The sequence below is a fragment of the Globicephala melas genome, chromosome 5 (assembly GCF_963455315.2).
Source record: "Globicephala melas chromosome 5, mGloMel1.2, whole genome shotgun sequence".
Lineage (NCBI taxonomy): Eukaryota > Metazoa > Chordata > Mammalia > Artiodactyla > Delphinidae > Globicephala > Globicephala melas.
In genome coordinates, this window is record NC_083318.1 from 132,549,835 (window position 1) to 132,576,660 (window position 26,826).

The 26,826-nt window shown below is 39.6% G+C and overlaps 1 long non-coding RNA gene across 2 annotated transcripts in view; it reads left to right on the forward strand.

Moving 5' to 3' along the window:
• LOC132597372 (uncharacterized) overlaps nt 1-26,826 on the forward strand; it is a 272,819-nt gene that overhangs the window by 152,927 nt on the left and 93,066 nt on the right. The window contains exon 4 of one of the 2 annotated variants that reach the window (XR_009564135.1): nt 2,954-5,146. The exons of the other annotated variant lie outside the window; for it this stretch is intronic. This is a non-coding gene — a long non-coding RNA (uncharacterized lncRNA). Of the gene's footprint in view, nt 1-2,953; nt 5,147-26,826 lie in introns of those variants that run through there. 2 annotated transcript variants of the gene reach the window in all.

A 26,826-nucleotide genomic window follows, 5' to 3' on the forward strand; every position in this document is an offset into this window, starting at 1 on the left:
TTAAATAATAATAGGCCAAGTCAGAAATAAAATAAATCAGATTAAGCAAGAAATTTAACAACTCTGGAAAACATGAGCTTTTGTCACCATCAAAAATGTTGAAATAGGGCTTCCCTGGTGGCGCAGTGGTTGAGAGTCCGCCTGCCGATGCAGGGGACGCGGGTTCGTGTCCCGGTCCGGGAAGATCCCACATGCCACGGAGCGGCTGGGCCCGTGAGCCATGGCCGCTGAGCCTGCACGTCCGGAGCCTGTGCTCCGCAATGGGCGAGGCCACAGCAGTGAGAGGCCCGCGTACCGCAAAAAAAAAAAAAAAAAAGTTGAAATGCCTATTCTCACCTGAAACCTGGCAAAGTCTCTCTTTTGAAAGAATGACATTTATATGCAAAAAAATATGGGGGTTTTGGCATTTTTTAGATAGAAATATCTAAAAACCTAGACATAGTTATTCCTTGATAGAAATATAAAATTAAGTAACAGCCCAAAGAGGCCATGTTCAGTGTCCCCAATAGTGAAAGGAAAGTAGTGACTACAATGATGGGACGGTGGCCTGGAGACCCCATTAAAATTCAAGTTTTGTGATCTAATTCTACAAAGTTAGAAAATCTTTTAAAACAGATGGAACTTCTTATTTCTCTTTAAATCTGATGGGCTGTCATCGAGAGATGATGTCCTCCCTTGGTCTTGTGGCTTTCCGTCTAGGGTGAGGGTCAAGGGATTTGCCTACAATTTCAGGCTGATTCCAAACCAGAGGCAAGTCCTCCTTGTCATTATGTTTTCCTGTAATAGCTCAAGACCTCCTGCTCCACATTCAAGTTCATACTTTATTAAGGTACATGGGCTGAGTCTTTGCTTTTGTTGGTGTTACTGTGTCAAACAGCAAGAAGCCACCACCCGTAAGAGGCCAGAATTGGTCTTTGTGGTAGAAGAAGTGTTGGTCACCATGAGAGACAGAAGTTCTCTATGCATTTGGATATTTTAAATTTGGTGGTAGATTCTATTCAGGACTCGAGGGAGACCTCACAAAAGAACAGGTTATTTGAGAAAAACCAAATCTAAAGGACTGCAAAGAAGGAAGCAGTGTGTATCAAATGAGGCGTTGGATTGCTAAGGGACCACTGTCCAGCTCAGGGGCCCATGGAGAACTCACAAGGGAGGGTGAGGGTGGGAAGAGGGAGCAAGGAGAGTTGCAGAAGAAGATGGATCTAATAGAAAAACTGAACACTTCACTGTGTCTAATCATAAGAAAGGCCCAGAAATTCGGACCTTCACCAAGTTCCTCCATGACACTGGTGCGAGAATTTTTTTTTGTTTCATTTGTTTCCTAAAATAAAATTCATATTTCAAGAGAGAGTTTGGCTAATACAATCTAGCCATTTGTCCCCAAATTTGAAGAATGGTTATAATTTTCTAAAACACACTCTTGCTAAGCAATAGCATTCCATGTACACCAAAAGGCTGTAGATTACTCATCTACCTGATGGTCACAGAGGCACCTGTTGAAGTAGGAGATTGGTAGCCTCTTAATTTCAGTTTTTAAATAAGGCCCAAAATGATATTTCTATGAGTCAGTAGTAAGAAAAACCAGTTTTTCTTTTTGTAAGTGTGTGATGTTGCACGCAATAGACTTGCCAAAGTTTCTTATCCATCCATCCATCCACCCATCCATTGTTTTCAGCACTTACTCTGTACTAGGCATAGTGCCAAATGCATGCTGGGCATACAAAGATATCCCAATAAAAAGATACAAAGATATCCCAATAAAGTTAAGACAAGAAATCTGTCCATCATTTCTTTGTGAAGAGGTTAAGGTAAGCTCACTAGAGGCACTTTGATATACCAAGATGCCATCTACGAAAATGCCTGAAGAAACCATGAAACAATGCCTTTTATAATATTTCTTCACTTGACATTTTTTTTTTCTTTCTCAAAGAACAGATAGCAAACTTATCAAAACTAAATAAAATAAAGACATTCTCAGGAAACTTTTTAAAGATTCCCAAGTGGGTGTTAACTGTGAATTTAGTTGAAGTGAGAGATATTTTTTCATTGTTTTAGACCTGTGAAAAATACCATCACCATCTCCAAAATACATGAATTAATTTCATTACCACAGGATTGGAAATCAATTTGCCTGCCTCTTACTACAGGATTTCTTCTATTATCCCACCATCATTTTCACATTCACATTATTCTCTAGTACCATAGCAAAGTTATAGGCTATACAAAAGGAATTACATGTTTAACATGCACAGTAAGGAAAAAACCTGTGATCCCACTTGAAACTTTCAGACACCCTTATGTATATGGAGAACAACAGTCACTGCAGCATCCAACCTGCTAGAAAACACTGTATGGACAACTATGACGCTACTTTCAATTTAACTCTGTAGACCATCTAACTCAGAAGAGTACGTTTTCTTTTCGTTTTCCCTCTGAATTGCACCATACTTTGGCCAATGGTTCTGTGGTTGTTTCCAAGTAAGGCGGCGAATTGATGCAGTAAATTAAACATGCTTCCTGGGATGCACTTAGCATTGTTTCAAAGCTGTTAGGGCTTAAGGTAGCATTAGAATTCAGATAAGGGGCTTCCCTGGTGCCGCAGTGGTTAAGAATCCACCTGCCAATGCAGGGGACACGAGTTCGAGCCCTGGTCTGGGAAGATCCCACATGCCATGGAGCAACAAAGCCCATGTGCCACAACTACTGAGCCTGTGAGCTACAATTACTGAAGCCCGCGTGCCTAGAGCCCGTGCTCCGCAACAAGAGAAGCCACTGCAATGAGAAACCCGTGCACCACAACGAAGAGTAGCCCCCGCTCGCCGCAACTAGAGAAAGCCCACGCACAGCAACAAAGACCCAATGCAGCCAAAAATAAAATAAATAAAAAGAATTCAGATCAAATCTGGGGCCTTTAACAAACTTGCTTTTTTGTTTGTTTTTTGTTTTTTTGCAGGTTTTTTGCGGTACGCGGGCCGCTCACTGTTGTGGCCTCTCCTGTTGCAGAGCACAGGCTCCAGACGCGCAGGCTCAGCGGCCATGGCTCACGGGCCCAGCTGCTCCGCGGCATGTGGGATCTTCCCGGACCGGGGCACGAACCCGCGTCCCCTGCATTGGCAGGCGGACTCTCAACCACTGCGCCACCAGGGAAACCCCAGAAACTTGGTTTTTTAAAAAATTAAAGTGTAAATACATATAGTAAACTATGTGTATCTTAAGCGTACAGTTCATTAAGCTTTAATAACTGTTTACACCCAAATCAACACATAGAACAACTGCATTACTCTAAAAGTTCTCTCATTTTCTTTTCTGGTCTGTTCCCTCTGTTTGCCAGAGGCAAACACTATTCTGTTTTTCATTCCATGGATTAGTTTTGCCATTTCTTGAAGTTTATAGAAACGGAATTGTACAGCAAGTCTTCTTTTGTGTCTGACTTCTTTCACTGAGCATAATACTTTTATTTTGATCATGTATCAGTAGTTCATTGTTTTTATTGATGAGTAGTATTCCATTATATAAATATACCACAATTTGATTATTCATACTCCTGTTGATGGGCATTTAGTTAGTTTTTTCTGTCATGAAAAAAGCTACGGTGAACATTGGTGTACCCATCTTTTTATGGACATATGACATGTTTAATTTTAAATTTAAGCTATAATGAAGTCAGAACATTGATACCTAAACTTTAATTAAGTGGCCACTTGGAGTAAAATCAGAGTATAAAGAAGATGGACTAGGAGATGGATACATTTAGTAAGATCTATAACCAGGGGGGGAACCAGAACACACCAGGGGCTCCACACTGCACTGTTCTCATTTTAGCTCTGAGCACTTCAGCCCAGCTGCGCTGTGAGCTGTCATGGGAATAAGTAGACATCAGTTAGAGTTATACGTGAAAAGACATACTTAGAGACAGACATACATGGGTTAAGTTCTGGCTCAGTAACTTAAGACACATTAATTGACCACTCTGAGCCTTAGTCTTTCTCGTCTGTAAGACAAAATAATTCCCAATGTGATAGGTATAAATATTAAATGGGATGTAAGAGTTAAGGTCATAGCACATTTAATTTGTATAAAATATAATTAGAGATAGCATAATTTGTGTATCATAATGAGACAAAATATATTGAGGTTATAATTTGAGTCCTAGCTCATACGCTATAGATAGTGGGATGATTTAAATTAAAAAAAAATTGTTGGATGTTAACTAGACTTACTGTAGTGATCATTTCACAATATATATAAATATCAAATCATTATGTTGTATATCTGAAACGAATCTAATGTTGTATGTCAGTTATACCTCAGTAAAAAAATAATTTTTGTTTTGTTTGAAGTAGGTGATTCTGTGGTTAAGCTTACATAAGGCAAACTGTTGCAATAAATGACACACACTCTGATGGATAAAACCCCTAACATTAGTGACTTAATAAATAAAATCCCATTTCAGGATCCTTTCCTTAAATTTTGCCAAATGTTCAACGTTGTTGTTCTCTATCATCGAAATTGACTGCAAAGGGACATCATTAATGAAATGAGATTTTACATATTCCATCTTTGAAAATGTCTTTTCACACAGTTAGATCCAGCTAAATACTGATATCAGTCCATAAGCATGCGATTTTAGTTGAGCATATTCATTACTTGGAAGGCATTGATAGAATTCTATTAGATTTGCCTCTTGATATTTGCCTTTTATCCTGTCATTACACTGCAAATTAATTACCCTCAATTGAAGGTAAATGGAAGCTCCTCGATTTCATTAGTTAAATAAATTTTATATTTTTATTAAATACATTTTGAAATTTGAAAAATGTCCTTCACACTTCCATGGAGGTCTGAAAGATGCTGCTGGAACTACAGTTCGAGCTTGGAAAATATATCTGCTGCAAATTTTTGTGAGAATAGAGATCTCACTACTTGTTTGAACATTTGACAGCCTGGGAAATGTATAAAGCATTGCAGGTGTAAGCAAGAATTATTGGTCCCCATTGTAGTGATCATTTCATAATGTATGCAAATGTCAAATCATAGTGTAATACACCTGAAACTAACATAACATCATACATCAACTGTATCTCAATTAAAAAAATAATTATTGGTCCCTAATAACTTATATTTTCGTTTACTTAGGTGGCCAAATCTTACTGATAACTGGAATTTTCTATTAAATTTAGTAAAATACAATATAATTCTCAACTTAAATTAATTTTTAATTAAATTATTTCATATACAACACAATTTACTGAATGACTCTCTGAAACATTTTTTCTCATAATAATTATTTATTATGTTCTATAGCCCTGTGGAATACATTCCTTTTTCTATTGTTTTCCTGATCCCAGCACCTTTCTTTTCAGCCTCCATTAAACTCCTGCTTTGGGCTTTTCTATTAAGGATTTTGGGGAAACAATCGACTAAAGAGCATTAGTGTTGTCATTCAAAATATTGTGTTGCCAGTTTTTACTATACTGTCACTTTTAAATCATGTTGTAAGAGCAAATAGCAAATTTAGAAATTGTTAACATAACTATTCATTCATCCTTTATTAGAATTAGAATTCATTTTAGCTTCTCTTAGTCTCAGTTTCCATATTTTTAATATGAGGACATGATACCTATTTTAAAGTCCTTATGAGCAGTAAGATAGTGCGTATGGAGTGTCTGCTACTGTGAGTCTTCAATATATTTCACTCCTTGGATCTTAAATTACTTAACCGTAACATTAAACATTCCTTTTATAGATTTTGCATACATATATTCCTTTTATTGCTAAACACCTCAAAAAATTTGTTGTTCATATGACAGTTCACTTTCATCATACTCTAGGGAAACATAACAGTATAGTTTTCTGAATCACATGTGTATGAATTTAAAGTATCCTTAAAATATACGTGTGTGTGTGTGTGTGTGTGTGTGTGTGTGTGTGTGTGGGTGGGTGTGTGTATCTAAACACAACATGTGCGTATATTTAAAACAGTCTTTCCTCTACTGTTTTATTATATCTATAAATATGTTGCCTTTTCACTAATTAAACATTTTTTAGTGAGAAAATTAGGGAGGAAAATGAAAAAAGTATCAGCCATCATTCCTTGAGGCATATCATTCACAGACCATAGAAAAAGAACAAAACAGTTTGTGGACCACTGCAGCCTGAAACCAACTATTAGCAAACCAATGCTTTTCAAATGCAGAGGGTCACAGGGAACCCAGTACGATCTGCTGTTTCCAAGGATCTCAGGAGCAACACCCCATGCAGCAATGTTTTCTTTGGTGGCATCTTGTTAACTCACGAGCCGCAAACTTTCGTGCTTAAAATGTGGTTGAAAATCTAAGCAGAAACTTGTTAATGAGTAGTTTAGTGTCTTAAAACCATATACTTAGCCAAATGAAGGTGTGGCCCGTGATGTTTCTCTTTAGATGCCCAAACTTTGAAGAGCAAAGGGTCAGATCACTTTTAGGCACTGCTTGCATGTATGTAGAGACCTCTCTCCTCTTATTTTCTCCCCCAAATATTATTTTCATAGCTTGGTGAAATGGGAGTCACCTTCTATATTTGCCACGTTTGAATATGAAGACTGTGGTGGTGGTTTTAATAACTCAGGAGTATTCACATGCTTCCACCCTGGAGCTATTCTAAAGAGAAACCACATTTCCAGAAATAAGCAAAGCAAACAAAAGGAAAACGAATGTGATGTCTTTTAGATTGCAGGTAGTAAGGTTACTGGTGAAACAATGTTTGGCTCTGTGATGTCTTTTAGATTGCAGGTAGTAAGGTTACTGGTAAAACAATGTTTGGCTCTGCAAATATATTTTCCCCTGCCATTAAGATGTAAATATAACTAGATATTTCTGCTCGGCTTTATTTTGGGACCCTCTGAATGTCAGTGGCAGGTCAGAAGGGAGATGGACTGAGGAACCCTGGAGAGCTGGAAGACCATGCCTGCTTGCAGGCTGTCCTGGCCTCAGGAGTGGCTCATTCTGTTGGCCTTTTCTCCTGGTCCTCCTTTGAATCTTGGTGAAAAGAAGGCCAATATTTCCTTTATTGCCCCCCCCTTCTCATTTCTTATCCTTTCTGATGCCCAAAGCCTCCAGAGCTTCTTGCTACTATCACCTTTCTGAAGACAAATGAAGAATGAGTTATTTATTCATTTGTTTATTCATTCAGCAAGTATCTAGAGATCATCTACTATGAATATGGTCACAGAGTTCTAGGCTAGACATTCAAGGGTATAAAAAGAAATGAAGGGAAGGCCTTCAAGATGGCAGAGGAGTGAGACACGGAGATCACCTTCCTCCCCACAGATACATCAGAAATACGTCTACACGTGGAACAACTCCTACAGAACACCTACTGAATGCTGGCAGAAGACCTCAGACCTCCCAAAAGGCAAGAAACCCCCCACGTACCTGGGTAGGGCAAAAGAAAAAAGAATAAACAGAAACAAAAGGATAGGGACGGGACCTGCCCCAGTGGGAGGGAGCCGTGAAAGAGGAAAGGTGTCCAGACACTAGGAGCCGAAACTCTGCAAGCCAGAAGGGTGTGGCAGGACATATTTAAAGTGATAAAAGGTAAAAACCTACGACAGAGATTACTCTACACAGCAAGGATCTCATTCAGATTTGATGGAGAAATTAAAACCTTTACAGACAAGCAAAAGCTAAGACAATTCAGCACCACCAAACCAGCTTTACAACAAATGCTAAAGGAACTACTCTAGGTAGGAAACACAAGAGAAGGAAAAGACCTACAATAACAAACCCAAAACAATTAAGAAAATGGTAATAGGAACATACATATCGATAATTACCTTAAAAGTAAATGGATTAAATGCTCCAAACGAAAGACACAGACTGGCTGAATGGATACAAAAACAAGACCTGTATATATGCTGTGTACAAGAGACTCACTTCAGACCTAGGGACACATACAGACTGAAAGTGAGGGATGGAAAAAGATATTCCATGCAAATGGAAATCAAAAGAAAGCTGGAGTAGCAGTTCTCATATCAGACAAAATAGACTTTAAAGCAAAGACGATTAAAGAGACAAAGAAGGACGCTACATAATGATCAAGGGATCAATCCAAGAAGAAGATATAACAATTGTAAATATTTATGCACCCAACATAGGAGCACCTCAATACATAAGGCAAATGCTAACAGCCATAAAAGGGGAAATCGACAGTATCACAATAATAGTAGGGGACTTTAACACCCCACTTTCACCAATGGACAGATCATCCAAAATGAAAATAAATAAGGAAACACAAGCTTTAAATGATGCATTAAACAAGATGGACTTAATTGATATTTATAGGACATTCCATCCAAAAACAGCAGAATACACTTTCTTCTCAAGTGCTCGTGGAACATTCTCCAGGATAGATCATATCTTGGGTCACAAATCAATCCTTGGTAAATTTAAGAAAATTGAAACCGTATCAAGTATCTTTTCCAACCACAATGCTATGAGACTAGATATCAATTACAGGAAAAAACCTGTAAAAAATACAAACACATGGAGGCTAAACAATATGCTACTGAATAACAAAGAGATCACTAAAGAAATCAAAGAGGAAATCAAAAAATACCTAGAAATAAATGGCAATGAAAACAGGACCACCCATAACCTATGGGATGCAGCAAAAGCAATTCTAAGAGGGAAGTTTATAGCAATACAATCCTACATCAAAAAACAAGAAACATCTCAAATAAACAACCTAACCATACACCTAAAGAAATTGGGTTTCTATATCCGGTTTCTATATTACATGGTATAATTCCCTAAATTGTGCCTTTAATTGTTAAATAATTATACGATAATTTATATGATTTGATGTATTGGGATTTTGAGTAGCTATTCAAGTAAATAGCATTCCTCTTCTTCACCCAGGCAGAACAAGTTAAGAAATAAAATTTAATGGATGGTATATGGAAGACTGCCTTCCTCATTTGAGGGCTCAGTGCAAAATGAAAATATGAACCTATTTGTTTAATAATCATTAAGAATTCAAGACAGGGACAGCAGAGCATTAAACCAAGCCCAGGGACCTCTAAGCACAGGGACCTTCTAAGCGTGGGGTCCTGTGCGACTGCTCAGGAAGCAAGCCATGTGGCCAGACTTAGTATATGGAAGTCTAAGTACCAACCTGGTTACTAATGGAGCTGATGTAGGAGAATGTGTGAGAGTGGAATGGGCCTGCTAACTCAGACTTACCCTGCTGGTGACTGACCAATACCACATTTTCCTCTCAATAGTCCAACTCTGTAAGTGTTCAAAAAGTTAATCACTTACAAATCTGGTAATACATAAAACTATGTTAAGTGATGACGTATCATAGATAATTATGTATCATAAAGGAAAGTTCTGAGTAATGTCGTTAAGTCTCCTCTCACCTATTTTTTGCCTATTATACTTTCTCTTAACTTTTGCAAAAAGATTTGCTGCTGAGTCATGGAAGCTAGATGTCCCAGGAGATGGTCTCGCCTTCCTTCTTCACGTGCTATGAATAGCACAGGCACTGGCCATGTGCACTGAGCCCGCAGCAAGTGAGTGCTGGGCTTCAACCCTGTAGTAAAGAGGCCACTCCCAGTGATGGGAAGGAACTTGTCCTTCATGGCAATTTCATTCTTGGCTTTTCTTCTGAGAAGACACAAGTGAAGGACACAATTAGTGTCAGCAATGATGGGGTGTGTTTATTTTTCATGGTGTGGACATCCAACTTCTGGGACCAGTTCTGAGGTCAGTACTCGAGCGGCCACCCAATGGTTTCTTTCTTTTTGGTGTTTGTTGTCCTGGAGGAGTTAGAACTAAAAAAGTAAGGGTCGTGACATGCTGGAAATATGGCATGTCACAAAGAGAATAAAATGCAGTTATGTGATACACCAATTGCACACATGAATTCCATCCAAGTCCTCACACTGAACCAACTGCTAGTAGCAGTTATGCCGTGAATAGGTTCAGACACAGCCTTGAGATCTGGAGAATCCAATCAGACGTTCTAATATTATTAAGGGTTGTATGCTCCAAAAAGTCAGGAAAAAGGAGAGAATAATGAATTCTGTTAATGATTTTTAGCAAGTGGATAAGAAGACATTTACATATTTTAAGAGCCAATGAATTACAAACTTCAACTGTGTACCTGCTGAATGAGGATTACAAACTAACTTTACTTGAAAATTGGGAATAAAATAATTCAAATCTGAGAAAATAGGTATGTACCCAACTTTTCCTTTATGTTTGGAGTCATTGATATAGCAACTATAAAATGGTTCACTGTGTCCCATCAGTGTCTTAAACAAGGACCTAGTGGCACACTGATCGATACCACTGGTACTTAAAAAACAAACAGACTACAAATCCACTTGCTGAGAACGAAGCCTAACAATATTTTCCTAGGAAAAAACACTCAAAATCATTGGGAGTGGCATAATTATTTTCTTAGTGAGTATCCATATTTTAAACTTGGAAAATTTAATATTAAGTATACAGGTTGTAAAGATAATTAAACCTGTATTATTCATGTTTTGAATTAAAGAATTAATATATTTGGCATTCTAGATATTTATAAGGTCGAAGAGAATTTTCTAGACCAAAAGTCAACCTTGTAATTTACTATAAGGAACAAATTTTTGGTTGCTGATTGTTGTACTTTATATTTGCGTTCTAGCTCATTGATTGATGTTCTTATCTTTATCATTTCCTTCCATTTTCTTTTCTTTTAATTTATATATATATATATATATATTTGGCTGCATTGGGTCTTCGTTGCTGAGCATGGGCTTTCTCTAGTTGAGGCGAGCGGGGGCTACTCTTCGTTGCGGTGTGCGGGCTTCTCATCGCGGTGGCTTCTCCGCAGCATGTGAGATCTTCCCAGACCAGGGCTCGAACCCGTGTCCCCTGCATTGGCAGGTGGATTCCTAACCACTGCGCCACCAGGGAAGTCCCCCTTCTGTTTTCTTATTCAATTTGTGTTCATTTTCTACCTCCTTGAGTGAATAATTAGATCATTAATTTTTAGCCTTTCTCGTTTTCTACCATATGTATTTAAGGCTATATATTTCTCTCCAAGCACAGCTTTAGCTGTATCTCATAAGTTTTGATAAACAGTATTTTCATTATTTTGCAGTTAACATTTTTTTCTGATTTTTATTATGACTTTTTTCTTTGATGGATTATTTAGGAGTATATTGCTTAATTTTCAAACATATGGGTATTTTAAAGTTTTCTTTTTGTTTTTCTATCTAGTTGATATCTACCATGATCAGAAATAGTATTCTGATTTCAGTCCTTTGAAATTTGTTGAGAATTGCTTTATGTTCCAAATTTGGTTGATTTTGATAGATCATCCATGTGCATTTGATAAGATCCTCTCTTCTAGAGTTATTGGGTACAGTGTTATGTATATATTCAATTAGGCCAAGTTTGTTATGCATGCTATTCAAATATTCTAAATCCTTTTTTCTTGCTGTTGTCTATTTCTTCTATGGATTACTGAGGGAATTGTGTTAAAATCTCCTACTAAGAAAATGAATTCATTCATTTCTAAGTTCTGTCATTTAAAAATCTGTATATTTCAGGTTAAGTTTCTAGGTCCATACAAATTTAAACTTGTTGCATCTCTTGGTAAGCTGGTCTTTTTATTATTATAAAATGTCCACCTCTATCTCTAGTACTAGTTTTCAGTTTAAAGTCTGGTGTCTCTGATACGGGTATTGTGCGTTCTCACCTGGTTGAACTTGCTATTGAAACCCCAACTCTGATTAAATCCACCTTTCTACCTACTCCACCCCTGGATCTGTTCAACTAAACGTGGCCAGAGAAACACCATGTTGGTTGCTCTTGCTTCATCATCATGACCATGAATTTCAAGGGGCCTCCTAATGCTGCCTCGCAATCATCCTATGTTTCTCTAGTTCTTTCATTCTCTCTCTCCCTGCTAACTACTGCTTCATGTCTTCCTCTCCTTCATCCACATTCTCAGCTGAAGACCTGCTTTGCTAATTCACTGAGAAAAAATGGAGCTGTCCGAAGTGAGCTGGCACAGATTTCCAGCGTCCCACCAGCCCATGTTGTAGCATGCGTGCCCATGTATTCTTCTGTTCTGTATGTCACTATCGATGAACTTTCTGTAATCCTGTCTAAGGTGCACTAAGTTCCACCTGCTCTTACCTGCTCAAGGCTCCACTCCAGCAATCCTCACCTGTCTCCTAATTTAAAAATTCCCCGCTCCCCTTGACCATTCCCGATAGCACATAAGCATGCAGGTTTCCCCATACTATCTCAAAAACACCTCTCTCTGACCCTATACTGATAACAGATCGATCGAATGCTTACGCATGGGGGGAAATATACTACTTTCACCTTTTATATTGGCGAAAGTGTAAAATCGGATTAAAGAGTCCCTGTGGAGTATTGGGTAAGAGCCTGTGTTTGGAGTCAGACTACATGGGTAGTCCTACTGCTAGGAACACATCTTTGAACACATTTTTGGACTTTTCTATCCTTCAGTTTCTTCATTTGTAAAATGAGAATCAGAATTATACCTACCTCATAATAGTGCCCATCAATAGGGCACCAGTAAATAAGTTAGATCCATCCATTTCTTGAGAATTCACCTCTGTCTGTGTGCAGATAAGGAGATTTTCAAGTTATTTATATAACAAGATATATTTTTTCAATAAAAAAGCATGGGGCAGAATAGTCTTGCCTAGGATGCTACCGTTAGTGTAAAAAAGAAGGATAAAAAATTAAGTTTTGTATACACTCACATATGCATAAAGAAGCTCTGGCAATCTCAAAAAACTAAAAACAGAACCACCATATGACCTAGCAATTCCACTCCTGGGTAGATATCCGAAAGAAACAAAACACTAATTCAAAAAGATGCATGCACCCTAACGTTCATAGTAGCATTATGTACAATTGTTAAACAAATGAGTGAAATTTTGCCATTTGCAACATGCAACAACATGGATGGACTTGGAGGGTATTATGCTAAGTGAAATAAGTCAGACAGAGAAAGACAAATACCGTATAATATCACTGATATGTGGAATCTGAAAAATACAACAAACTAGTGCATATAACAAAAAAGAAGCAGACTCACAGAGAGAGCAAATTAGTGGTCACCAGTGGGGAGAGAGAAGAAGGGAGAAGCAAGATAGGAGTAGGGGATCAAGAAGTACAAACTATTATGTATGAAATAAGCTGCAGAGATATATTGTACAACACGGAGAAGAGAGCCAATATTTTATAATAACTATAAATGGAGTATAACCTTCAAAATTGTGAATCACTATATTGTACACCCATAACTTATATAATAGTGTACATCAACTATATTTCAATTTAAAAAAACTTTTAAAAAGTAAAACTAAAAAAGCAGCGCTGGCAAAATTCACAAGAAACTGTTAGCGGTGGTTTCTTGGGGGAGTGGGCACAACGGGAGGCTGTGAGATCATAGTCATAGGAGTAGGAAGAAAACTTCACTGCATGCCTTTTTATACTTTATGATAGATAGATTCACATTATGATAGATAGACTGGAGAAAATGCCAGAACATGTTAGTTCTCTGCTTAAAATCCTCCAAATAGCTTTTCACCTTTCTTAGAGAGCAATTTGGGGTGTTTTTTTAACATCTTTATTGGAGTATAATTCCTGTACAATGGTGTGTTAGTTTCTGCTGCATAACAAAGTGAATCAGTTATATGTATACATATATCCCCATATCCCCTCCCTCTTGCATCTCCCTCCCTCCCACCCTCCCTATCCCACCCCTCTAGGTGGTCACAAAGCACCGAGCTGATCTCCCTGTGCTATGCGGCTGCTTCCCATTGCACTGTTGGTGGGAACGTAAATTGAACCATTTGGTTTTACGGTGACCTACAGGGCTCTGAGTTCTTTGGTTCTCTTCGCTTTCTCCAACCTCTTCTTTCTCTCTGCGCACCCACTCTCACAGTCATGCAACTCCTTGCCATCCCTTGAAAATATCAAACACACTCTTCCTCGTTGCTGTTGTTCTCTTGGTTTCAGTGCATTTCCTTCAATATACTTGTGGCTTGAGCTCTCACTTCCTTCAGGTATCCGATCCACCAGATGCTTCTCCTGATCATCCTATACAAAGAGCATGCCTCTATCTCAGTCATTCTTTTATTTTTTATTTTATTTTATCTTATTTTTTGCGGTATGTGGGCCTCTCACTGTTTTGGCCTCTCCCGTTGCGGAGCACAGGCTCCGGACGCGCAGGCTCAGTGGCCATGGCTCACGGGCCCAGCCGCTCCGCGGCACGTGGGATCTTCCCGGACCGGGGCACGAACCCGTGTCCCCTGCATCGGCAGGCGGACTCTCAACCACTGCGCCACCAGGGAAGCCCCAACATAATTGTTTTCTTTCACAGTTCTAGCGGTTGGAAGTCCAAGATTAAGGTGTCTGGAAGTTGGTTTCTTCTGAGGGAAATGAAGGAAAATCTGTTCCATGCCTTTCTCCTAGGTTCTTACAGTTTGCTGGCAATCTTAAATCCTTTGAAGAATCAAAAACATCATTTTACTTTACTCTGTTCAAGCCTGTCTTGCTTCAGTGGTTATGTTGTATTAAGCATAAATTGATTCATTTTCTTTATAGTCTTTCCATAAAAATTGCTCTTCAATGATGTAATATGAATGGGATTAAAAATATATGTACATAGAATCCTGCTTTATAGATTCCCTCCCAGAAATACAGGCATTCTTGTCTAATTTCAAACACCTGGTTCGTGTACCCCAAAAAACACAACAGCAACAAGAATTTTTAAATAGGCGAAACCTACTGTGCTCTGTATCCAATGCATCGCTCCCCCTCTGCAGGAAAATGACCAGACTCTCACCGTTCTTTGGGAACAGTCTACACAGCGTTTCTTTCCTGCCACCTCTGTGCTTCTTTAGTTGATTGCAGCCCTGATTCTCGCATGTACTTTCTTGGATTTTTCAGATATAAATATGTTCTCATCAAAGAATCTTTTTCTTTTTTTTTTTTTTTTTTTTTGCGGTACGCGGGCCTCTCCCTGTCGTGGCCTTTTCCGTTGCGGAGCACAGGCTCCGGACGCGCAGGCTCAGCGGCCATGGCTCACGGGCCCAGCCGCTCCGCGGCACGTGGGATCCTCCCGGACCGGGGCACGAACCCATGTCCCCTGCATTGGCAGGCGGACTCTCAACCACTGCGCCACCAGGGAAGCCCCAAATAATCTTTTTCTTATATCCTGTTTATCTCTCTCTCTCTGTCCCTCATTTCAACCCATCTGCAAACCCCAAACCCACCAAAACATGGCTGATCTGTTTGAACATACTTCTATAAAATATCTCTAAAAAGCAAGAGGGAAGCTGCCCAGGCATGTGGATTCCTAGCTCCATGGAGCGCGAGTGGCGTGCGGAGCGGCAACCTCTGTCAACCTTCCACCGTCCACGGTCCCGTGGGACCTGGGTTCACCACCCACCCACCATGTCGCTGGAGCTGGCACACGCCTACGGTCCCCACCCGTGGAGCCTCGGCACTAGGACCAGAGCTGCCAGAGCTCAGACCACAGGCCTGTGTGGTGGCCTCCGGCAGTCCACACCTCATCACCGTGCATTTGAGTCGCCCTATACTCTTGTGCCTCAGTTGCCCTCTCCTGGTCATCAGGCCCTGCCCAGCTAAGAGGCCCGCCCACAGGGTACTTTTTATTGTACGTGGAGCTTCTTAAAAGGTCAGGCTTATTAAGGTATAACTTACATGCAATAAGGTACAGTTTTGACAAATGCATACAATCCTGGAACCATCACCACAACGTACGTATGATATTTTCATCGCGCTGAAAAGTTTCCTCAAGCCCCTTTGCAGTCCATATCCTTCTCCGTCCCCAGATTACAGTAGGTAATGAATATTTGATGAGCAAATTTTAGTTACCTCCTGCGCTCCGTGAGTTCTAACATCCGATAACTAGAACTCAGTCCAAATATCACAACCACAAAGAAACCAGTCATTTAATCCAGGAAACACAAAATACATTGGAGAAAAAGAACAACAACAAAAAAAGAAGAGAGAAATAAATTTTCTAATGAAGTGATATATTTTATCGAACCATAAACTTGTTTTTAAAGTGAAGTTCTATTTTTTAAAATTTATTAATTAATTAATTTTATTTTTGGCTGCATTGGGTCTTCGTTGCTGTGCGCAGGCTTTAGTTGCGGTGAGCAGGGGCTACTCTTTGTTGCGTTGTGTGGGCTTCTTATTGCAGTGGCTTCTCTTGTTTTGGAGCATGGGCCCTAGGCGTGCAGGCTCAGTAGTTGTGGCTCGCGGGCTCTAGAGTACAGGCTCAGTAGTTGTGGCGCACGGGTTTTGTTGCTCCGTGGCATGTGGGATCTTCCCGGACCAGGGCTCGAACCTATGTCTCCTGCATTGGCAGGAGGATTCTTAACCACTGCACCACCAGGGAAGTCCCTGAAGCATAAATTTCTAAAGCTCTTGAAAAAAACTGGAAATCACTTCAGAATACCCATTAAAAGGCCTCTCTACCTCTTCATCCTACTCTGATTATAACCATTTTTCTCAAATATTTACAATAAGATTTAAAACATTTATTGATTTGGAAGCTAATTACTAATAGAGTCAGTATTCAATTTTCAAATGGGTTGTTTGCAAGTTCAATTGTAAATCAGCTGTTTCTATCTCAGCAGGTGTTTTTATATACGTATATAACGTTATAAAAAATGAGTGTTTAAATATTGTTCAAAAAGAGTATTCTAATATTTGTTATTTGCCTGAATTCTAGATTCTGGAACCTGGGGAGAGACACAGTAAATATTTAGGAGGGAAAATGATCAGGACTTGAAATATCAAGTTGGAATATAGGAGATGAAGTTTATGGATGAATAAAATAATGGCTCCTATGATTTGGACTTGGCAATGCCACCCACTGAAAGAGAGAACACACAGTATGAGGCATAGAGCAGGAGTTGAGAGATGACAAATTGCATCTGATGTGACTGTGGAACATACAAGTAGACAAGTCCAGCTGGAGTTGGAAACAAATCTGAAATTTGGGGAAGAGGTTATCTGCGTATGGGTGGTCGTTGAGACCATGAGACAGTTAGATTCCTAAAAGAGTATAACGTGTGAAAAATATAATTCACCAAATATCGAATTACTCAAAGCTCTCTGAGGAAACATCAATATATAATACATGGTCAGATAAGAGAAACCCATAAAGAGAGAGAGGGAAAACAGTCAAAGATTCTGTTTGGAGTATCATTATAGGCTCAAAAGAAAAACAATTGAAAACACTCTAAGTAAATCTGACTCAAATGCCACATAGACCTGGATGTGAAGGAGGTCATGGGACAAAGGCGTCAAGCTTTAACAAATCTCCGCTTCCCACCACAGTCTGTCAATCTGCCAGCCAGCTGTACCATCATCACCTGGGAAGCTTTTTAAAGATAAACATTCCAAGCCCCTTGCCTGTGTATTTTGACTTAGGGGGTCTTACATGAGGCTCAGGACTCAGTATTTTTAGAAGCTTCCTCAATCCAACATTCCGCCAGCTTTGGACACTTCTTCCTAACACCTTCACCCCTCACCACCTCCAGGTGCACACTTTATTTTTTTTTCTTACAGAAGAAAATAAGACTCGGTGTATTTCTTGAACTTGGAGATGCATGGCTGAAGACAGAAAGTACCTTCTGTTTTCCTAGTTGTCACGAACTTTTGTGACTAAGAGAAATGTATAATTGCCAAGCTCAGAAACACCTGGAAATAAAAGAGGTTATTATAAAAATAAACACCTGTAGACAGTATTTATTTTACTGAAAAAATAATGGTTTAGAGGAAAAATCAAACCTATAATAAAATTAATTATTGTTCTGTAAGCCATCCTAAAGGAGGGTTTCCAATAAAAGGGGTTCATTGTCACCATTCAGCTCTGCACATGGCTGTCTGGGAGCTAAGGGCTGCAGCTTCTCTTGGACGGGCATTATGTGATAACCTGAAGGGTCCCAAATAGGTTTACCCACCCAGAAATCCACAGAGCACTGGTCTTCCTCAAGGTGTTGCTAGGTGGTCCACGAAGTAAATGTTTGTCAAGTAATTTTTAAAACTGCTCTTTACTCCATCCTTTTTTGGTGTTTCACAGTGAATATTAGCATACGAAGGGCCTGAATCGTCCTGCAGTCAAGAACCCATTAATTTTCTTTATTCTATTGGTTCCCCAATTTTTTGGACCACACTTTACTTTTTATATAAAACACAGTCATGGAAATGACGCGCCAGGCAATATCATGGCAAACTTTATAATTCCAGTGAGAACAAGAAAAGAGTAAATAGGTGATCATCTATGAGCAAAAATGAGGAAAACCTTAGGATAATTTGGAATAATAACATTTGACTGTTAATCTTGATAATACACAGTTTCTGAGTTAAGATAGAGTATGTCAGCATGTTGTAATATAAATGATAGTTCAAAGGAAATAGTTTAGAAATGTAAGGCACGCTACTAACTTTATGTTAGCAATATTCATCTCCGTAAATTATCGGGATAATTTAAAATATTGTTACCTATTCATAGAAGTATAATAATTCCTAGGAGCTTTTTCTTACTAATGCTAGTAGCGTATGTTTGCTTAAAAGTATGAAGTTCATGTCGTTCAACATGCAGCTTACCTTTCTGTATGCATCTCCCATTGTTTATGCCATGCTCTAGCTTGCTACACTGAACTCCACAGCACTCTCAAACATGTAATGAATTTTTTTTTTTTTTTTTTTTTTGCGGTACGCGGGCCTCTCACTGTTGTGGCCTCTCCCGTTGCGGAGCACAGGCTCCGGATGCGCAGGCTCAGCGGCCATGGCTCACGGGCCCAGCCGCTCCGCGGCATGTGGGATCTTCCCGGACCGGGGCACGAACCCACGTCCCCTGCATCGGCAGGCGGACTCTCAACCACTGTGCCACCAGGGAAGCCCATGAATTTTTTTTTAAAAGTCTATTGAATTTGTTACAATATTGCTTCTCTGTTATGTTTTGGTTTTCTGGCCGCGAGGCATGTGGGATCTTAGCTCCCCGAACCGCACCCCGTTCATTGGAAGGCAAAGTCTTAACCATTGGACCGCCAGGGAAGTCCCTGTAATGAAGTTTTAAATTCTAAATTCCCTACACATTTGCTCACACTGTCATCTTGGCCTGGAATGTCTTCATCACTCATCTCTCAACGCTTCCTCCAATCTACATTTCCTTCTCAAACTACTATTGGTCCTGACCACATGGTATTAGACTTTAATCTGTCTCTTCCACTAAATTGTGAGTTCCAATATGACAAGAACTAACTCATGCTTCCTTGGGTAACACGTAGGATTTTAAGGAATTTTCTACTGTAATTAAATTTAGAATACTCGATAATACAGTTCCTTCCCTAATTAAAACACATCCTCCAGTGGTCTGAGTTAATGAGATTCGGTAGAAGGTGTCAAACGCGTCTAGCCCTCACAATCTCCCTTCATCTAAAGTTTGGGGCCATTTGGAGATCTTACTCTTAAGAGTTTGTCGGATCCTGGCTGTAAAACATTGAGCAGGCTCCTTGAGACACAACGGGGTCGATTAGGGATGCAGAAGCTCTGGCCCAGCAATAACACTTTTTGTCCTTGAGGCAGAACTTAAAGTTTGATAACAATGTAAATAACAAGGGCAACAACAGAGTAGCTGTCCCGAGTACTATTCTAAGGGCTTTACCTCTGTTTATTCACATAATCCTCCCAACTACCCCATGAGGTAGTCACTATCATTATCCTTCCCACTTAAAGGAGGGGAAACTGAGGCACAGAGAGGTTAAGTAACTCGTCCAGTGTTACCCAACTTATAAGTGGTAGAACCAGAATTCAACCTCTAGATTCATTTTGATGGACAAAACAGAATCAGTAAATGCCATAGGTGTGGAATTTCTGGAACTAGACTACCTGTGTTCATAGCCCAATTGTGGTCTTGGGTAAGAAATTATCTTCTGTGGTCTCATCTATAAAAATACCTTGTAGCCGTTTTAATTAGAGTGAGTTTTTTTGCTGTGCCAATCTGACTGTCTCAGATTCTACCTGTTAGAATGAGTTCCTTTGTCCAATCTTTCAGGGTCATTTCTGAGAACAGAGAAGGATTTTTGCTGGGAAGGCCATACCACCTTAACAGTCCATGAGGTTTTTTGCAATACAATTCCATTAAAATTGCATTTTTAAAATTTTCTTGAAGTAGAGTTGATTTACAATGTTGTGTTAATTTCTGCTGTACAGCGAAGTGACTCAGTTATACATATATATTCTTTTTCATATTCTTTTCCGTTATAGTGTATCATAGGATATTGAATATAGTGCCCTGTGCTATACAGTAGGACCTTGTTGTTTATCCAGCTAGTCAGCTGATTGTTTATCTTGTTCTCAAAACTCATATCAGTGACAGAAAGGTTTTCCATCACACTCTGAATCTCAAGTTGAAGCAGGGCCCCAGTCCTCATGGCTTCTTCACAACGTAAGTGAACGCTCTGTCCTTTCTGCTAGCGTTGAGCTTTACAGACTCAGCCTCAGGTTCTGTGACAGGCCAGGCAGTGGTGACAAAGTGGGGCTGATCTGTCCCGGAATGCTCTGGCCTCTCCTGGGCTGTATTCCTGCCCATTTGCTGGTCAGTGAGAAGCACAAGTCTTTGGACTGGCAGTGGATTTGCAGCAGAGGGTTTTTTTTGAAAGAAAATCAGTGCTTCCTGACTCTTCTAGCTTCCCCCAAATATCTCCATTTCAAATACCCCAAATCCCTCATTTTCTTCAACAAGGCACTTATTTTTTTTCCAGGTCTCAGGGAATTTGTCACTTGCCACCCAACAAGGCTTTGATCATCTCAAGCTTCGTGGCCTTCCTTAGCTAGGCCCCAGATGGAAAATGCCTTTTCTTCACAAGGCTATGCACTGAACTGATGTCCCTTATCTGCTTTCCAACAGGCCCACCTGAAGGGAGCTCCTGTCTCTCTGCAGTCCTTGCTGGAGGCCACCCTGCCTACAGCTTCTAACACAGGCACCCCGCCAAGTTGCCAGCAAGCCTCAATGCTCCAGGGTTAGTGGCGTGAAGTCTGAGTCCCCAGAGGCAGCAGGGTGGTTAGGCTGCTGGCCTTGCTGCTGCATGAGACCTGCAGTTTCCCATCGTCCTACATGAGGGCCAGAGAATCCTCAGTTCTCACCTGAACTAATCAAGCTCCACATGTTGGAGTCTGTCTTTTGCAGCCCCTATTTCTTTTTTTCTTTTTTTTTTTTTTTAGTGGTACGCGGGCCTCTCACTGTTGTGGCCTCTCCCGTTGCGGAGCACAGGCTCCGGACGCACAGGCTCAGCGGCCACGGCTCACGGGCCCAGCCGCTCCGCGGCACGTGGGATCCTCCCGGACCGGGGCACGAACCCGTGTCCCCCGCATTGGCAGGCAGACTCTCAACCACTGCGCCACCAGGGAAGCCCCCCCTATTTCTTTTATATCAAGTTCTAATTAGTGTTTTTTGGTTGCAAGTAAGTCAACCAAATCTAGCTAGCTTAAGAAAACGAGATATTTATTAGAAGGGTATTAGGATAATGGATAAAACTCAGAGACAGAAATGCAACTGGGTTTCAGGAACAAACCCAAATCAGGAACTCAAAATTGGTAAAATTCTCTCCATCTCTCTTTTCTATCCAGCTCTGTAGGCCAGCTTCATCGGTCTTTCTCTCTGTTTCCTAGCTCTCTGTTTCCCAATCTACATTTCAAAGAAGAAGAAAAAAAAGTAGCCAGTGACAGCTTTGAATTTTATAAGTTATAGGTGTAATCACCTCTCTTACTCTTGCAGCTAAGATACCTTTTAAAAGGAAAGAGCAGTGGATAAATTCTACATAATTTTTCCTTGATTCTTTAAATTACATTTTAAAGAAGTATTTAATTTTAAACAGTCTCAAATGTGCAGAAAAGTTACAAGAATGGTGCCGGAAAGACTGTTTTGTCCGGAACCATTTGAGAGTAAGTTGCCAAAATACCTCAGCACCCCCAGACACTTTAGTGTATAATTCCTACTAACAGGGATGCTCTCCTATATAACAACAATGTACCGTTAATATTAGGAAATTAGCATCAACATATCACTATATCTAACCCCCAGACTCCATTCAAGCTTTCCAGTCATCCCAATAATTGTCCTTTATGGAAAAATTATGTAGTCCAGAATCACATGTTATAATTAGACATCTTCAGTCTGGACCAGTTCTTCAGTCTTTCCTTGATTTTAATGCCTTTGACACTTTTAAAGTTTACAGAGCAGGTTACATATTGTAGAATGTCCTTCAAGCAGAGTTCATCTGATGTTCCTTCAGGATTAGAGTCAGGTCATGCTTCTTTGGCAGCACTGTCCTTGAAGTGATGCTGTGTTCTCATGGCATCTATCAGGTGGCATGTGGTTTAATTTTTCTCATGATTGGTCATATTAACTTTGACCACTAGACTCAGGTGGGTTGCCAGATTTCTTCACTGTAGAGTTACTCTTTTCCCCTTGGAAATTAACAAGTATTTTGTAAGATGGTATGTTGAAGCCATGTCCATACAACACCCCTCAACAAAATTTCATTTTATTCATTCATTCATTTATATCAATATATTCATTTTCTTTCTCAGCTTCTTTGGGTAAATAAGTTATTAGCATTCTGTGGCAACAGTGTCAGCTCATAACCTAGGACTCCTCTGATGCCTATACAAGCCAAAGACAATGCAACTCTCTCCTCGGAGCTCTTCTGGGCTGCAGGAGCATGCCCTTGCTCAGGGACAGCAGGAACAACTGGGAAGTTAATATCCCCAAGGGCAGTTGTCTTTCAATGAAGGGCGAAAGCTCGCAGATCAATCCCACAGCTTTCTTGCTCCTCAGGTTGGACAACTCAAAGTGTTCTACACTGTTTCCCAGAGTTCCTCAGAGGGACTGAGCCTGGTTACCTGCACCAGTACGTTGCTCAGTAGCACAACCTTTATTATTGGCTTCCTTCCCTTCTTGTCTAAATTTCCCACCCTCCCAAGAAACTCTGCTTCCTGCTATCACTTCCCAGTAAGCTACTTGCATTCTAATCCTTTTCTCAAGATCTGCTTCCAGGGCGCTCATCCTAAGACACGTGTCATTCCCACACGTCAGAACCTTTAAAGAGATTTTTCTATGTTTGCCACAAATTCGTGATCCGACAATTTGGTTATTAGTCATTCTTTCAAGACTTTGTTTTTCTCTATCTAAATAAAGGAGTACCTCCCCATGATACCAATCTCCCCACCAAAGTGTGGAGTCAAAAGAGATGGACAGGATAAATCAGTTATATTAAAATGTTCCCTGACTCCTTGCAGCCATAGAAAATCAGGCCAACCTGTATCAGCAAAGCACCATTAAACAAGGTACGTCCCTGTCATCTGATCAATCAGTGCCTTTAAGTCAGAGTGTTATGCAATTGTTTTCCTGTTCTCTTGGGTTTCCATGGTACCTTAAAGTCAATCCCTGAATCTGAGCAGAGCATCTGTTTCCCATCCTCCCTAGCGTACTTCTACCGGGAATTACCATTTTTACTTCATAAAAGTAAATGCATACAGTGCAGGGCATTTTTTGAAGAGAGGGCTGAAAATAATAATAATGTACTTGTACTTGCTATTCTTAACCCCTCCTCCCAAAAAACCACTCAGTACAAACAACAGCTAGACCAACTCCGTCTGGGAAGAGCAGATTTAGAAAGAAGGGAGACACTATATACAGTACCACACACGAGAAAGAAAATACAACGTCTCAGCCTGATACATTGTGGGATGCTGCCGGATGTTGACTCACTTCTCAAAAAACTAAATAGTCTTTTATGCAATGAGTTCAGCTCAAACAAATCTCTCCTGACGCTGCATTGCTACAGGACTAGATGTCGCCAATTTTAATATCTGTATTGGACACTCTGTGTAATTATTTTTCCAAAAGAACAGACCAAACAAGTTCTCAAGTAGAGAAAACTCTCTGTACACACAGTACTCTCCTGTGCAAGCAACAGGGATAGTTGGACAAATGAAAAGAAGCAAGGAATATTGATGACATATTAAGAATAAACACGTAGTTCCTCCCTAAAAAATAAGATATTTGCAAATAGCACAACCTGCTCAATCTTGCTGGCCATCCATCTCCCCTGAGGGAACTTTGAGTTTTCCGGAAGAAAAGTCCATAGTTATAAATAAATGTTCCAAACATCTCTATAATTACTTGTTACTTTTAAAGTATTATCCGGGTGGAAATTCATTTTACCTAAAGCGTATTTTACAACTGACTAGTATTAAGGAGTTTACTCCAAGAAAGGCACGTTTTTACTTTAGGTAGAAAAAGTTATATGAACACACCTCCCTTTCTACAGTGTGGGATCATTTTTCCTTAAGTTCTACCTCTCATTAGAGTGATCAGAGGCTGACAGGATTGATGGATCAGGAAATGACCTCTACACCATTCACTTCTCAAACTAAGTGCTTTTCACAAAAAACTCGTTTGAGGAAACTAATACCCAAATCTTTTCTGTCTTTCAACTCCTCGCGTTTGGCCTTGGGAAGATGTACGCAGTTCCAATGAGGGAATCCTGAGAGAAGAGAGAAGAAGCTCTTTTTATTTGTTTGTTTTAACGGTCTTTGAATAGCCTGCATGCTCCTACAGTTATTTGCACAGGAGTTCAAAGCGTGAATCATTGGTTTTCCTGGACTTTCTGGTCCTGTACAAACTGCCGGTTCTGATGATTTGGTTTTGTGAAAACATCCTCTCCCACTGATACCTTCTTTCATAACATTAGAAGTGAGCGTGTGAAATGAATGAATCATACTTCTTAAAGAAAAGAAAAATGGCTTTTAAAGATAACACTTAAGATAACATAATCAGAACGGCTATCATCAAAGAGAACACGAATAGCAAATGTTGGTGAGGGTGTGGAGAAAAGGGAACCCTCGTACACTGTTGGTGGGAATGTATATTGGTGCAGCCACTGTGGAAAAAGTATGGAAGTTTCTCAAAAAACTAAAAATAGAAGTACCATATTACCCAGCAATTCCTCTCCTGGGTAGATATCTGAAAGACACAAAAACACTAATTTGAAAAGATACGTGCACCCCAATGTTCAAAGCAATGTTATTTACAATTGCCAAGATATGGAAACAACCTAAGTGTCCATCAACAGATGAAGGGATAAAGAAGATGTGGCACATATATACAATGGAATATTACTCAGCCATAAAAAGAAGCGAAACTGAGTTATTTGTAGTGAGGTGGATGGACCTAGAGTCTGTCATACAGAGTGAAGTAAGTGAGAAAGAGAAAAACAAATACTGTATGCTAACACATATATATGGAATCTAAAAAGCAACAAAAAAAAATGGTCATGAAGAACCTTGGGGCAAGAAGGGAATAAAGCCACAGACCTACTAGAGAATGGACTTGAGGATATGGGGAGGGGGAAGGGTAAGCTGTGACAAAGTGAGAGAGAGGCATGGACATATATACACTGCCAAATGAAAAATAGATAGCTGGTGGGAAGCAGCCGCGTAGCACAGGGAGATCAGCTCGGTGCTTTGTGACCACCTAGAGGGGTGGGATAGGGAGGGTGGGAGGGAGGGAGACGCAAGAGGGAAGAGATATGGGAATATATGTATATGTATAACTGATTCACTTTGTTATAAAGCAGAAACTAACACACCATTGTAAAGCAATTATACTTCAATAAAGATGTTAAAAAACAACAACAACAGATGAATGGATAATGAAGATGTGGTATGCAAATACAATGGAATATTACTCAGCCATAAAAAAGAATGAACTTGTACCATTTGCCTCAACATGGATGAACTTGGAGGGCATTACCCTAAGTGAAATAAGTCAGGTAAAGACAAATATTATATAATATCACTTATATGTGGAATCTAAAACATACAACAAACTAGTGAATATAACAAAAAAGAAGCAGACTCACAGATATAGAGAACAAACTAGTGGTTACCAGTGGGGAGTGGGAGGTACAAACTATCGGGTGTAAGATGGGCTCACGGATGTACTATACAACACGGGGAATAGAGCCAATATTTTGTAATAACTGTAAATGGAAAGTAAACTTTCAAAATTGTATAAAAAAATAATAATTCCTACAAAATAAAACATTTCCCAGTTTCTTGATGAGATTCAAGGAAAATATTTCTGCGAACAAAATTTAAAAATTCATAATAGAAACAATAAATAAATATTAAAGTTACATTTTATATGTAGTTCGTCTAGAGCTTCTCTTCTTATAACAAATATTTTTGAAGATGAAATTAACACCTGAAGTATTATCTTTTGAGCAGTACTGATGCAGAGGCAAAGGGCTATTTTCCTTAACTATCATGCTATCTAATTAAACTCTATACTTTGCAATTAAAAAATTCTTATTCCAATGGAAGTTGATAAATAGCAAAATATATAAGTATCATATATAATTTGCTTCTTATCAGTCATTCGGCTATATATTAAATACTCTTTTGTGTCCAGGTTTGTTCTGAGTTCTGAGGAAATGTGAAAGAAGTATAAAAACACGATTTAAACGTCAACAGATTTCTTGTGTAATTGGGGGGAGGGATGCAAGACACAATTCTTATTATATCATTTCAAAATGATGCCTCTCTTACCTATCCAATGACATCATTACACACTCCCACAGTAATTAGGGGCATCCACCATGTGCCTGATTCCCACAATTCTCTTTGATATACTCTAAAGTCTGGGCAAACCATGGCTACCCGTTACTTTGTGACAGTCCCTCACCGAGCTCCG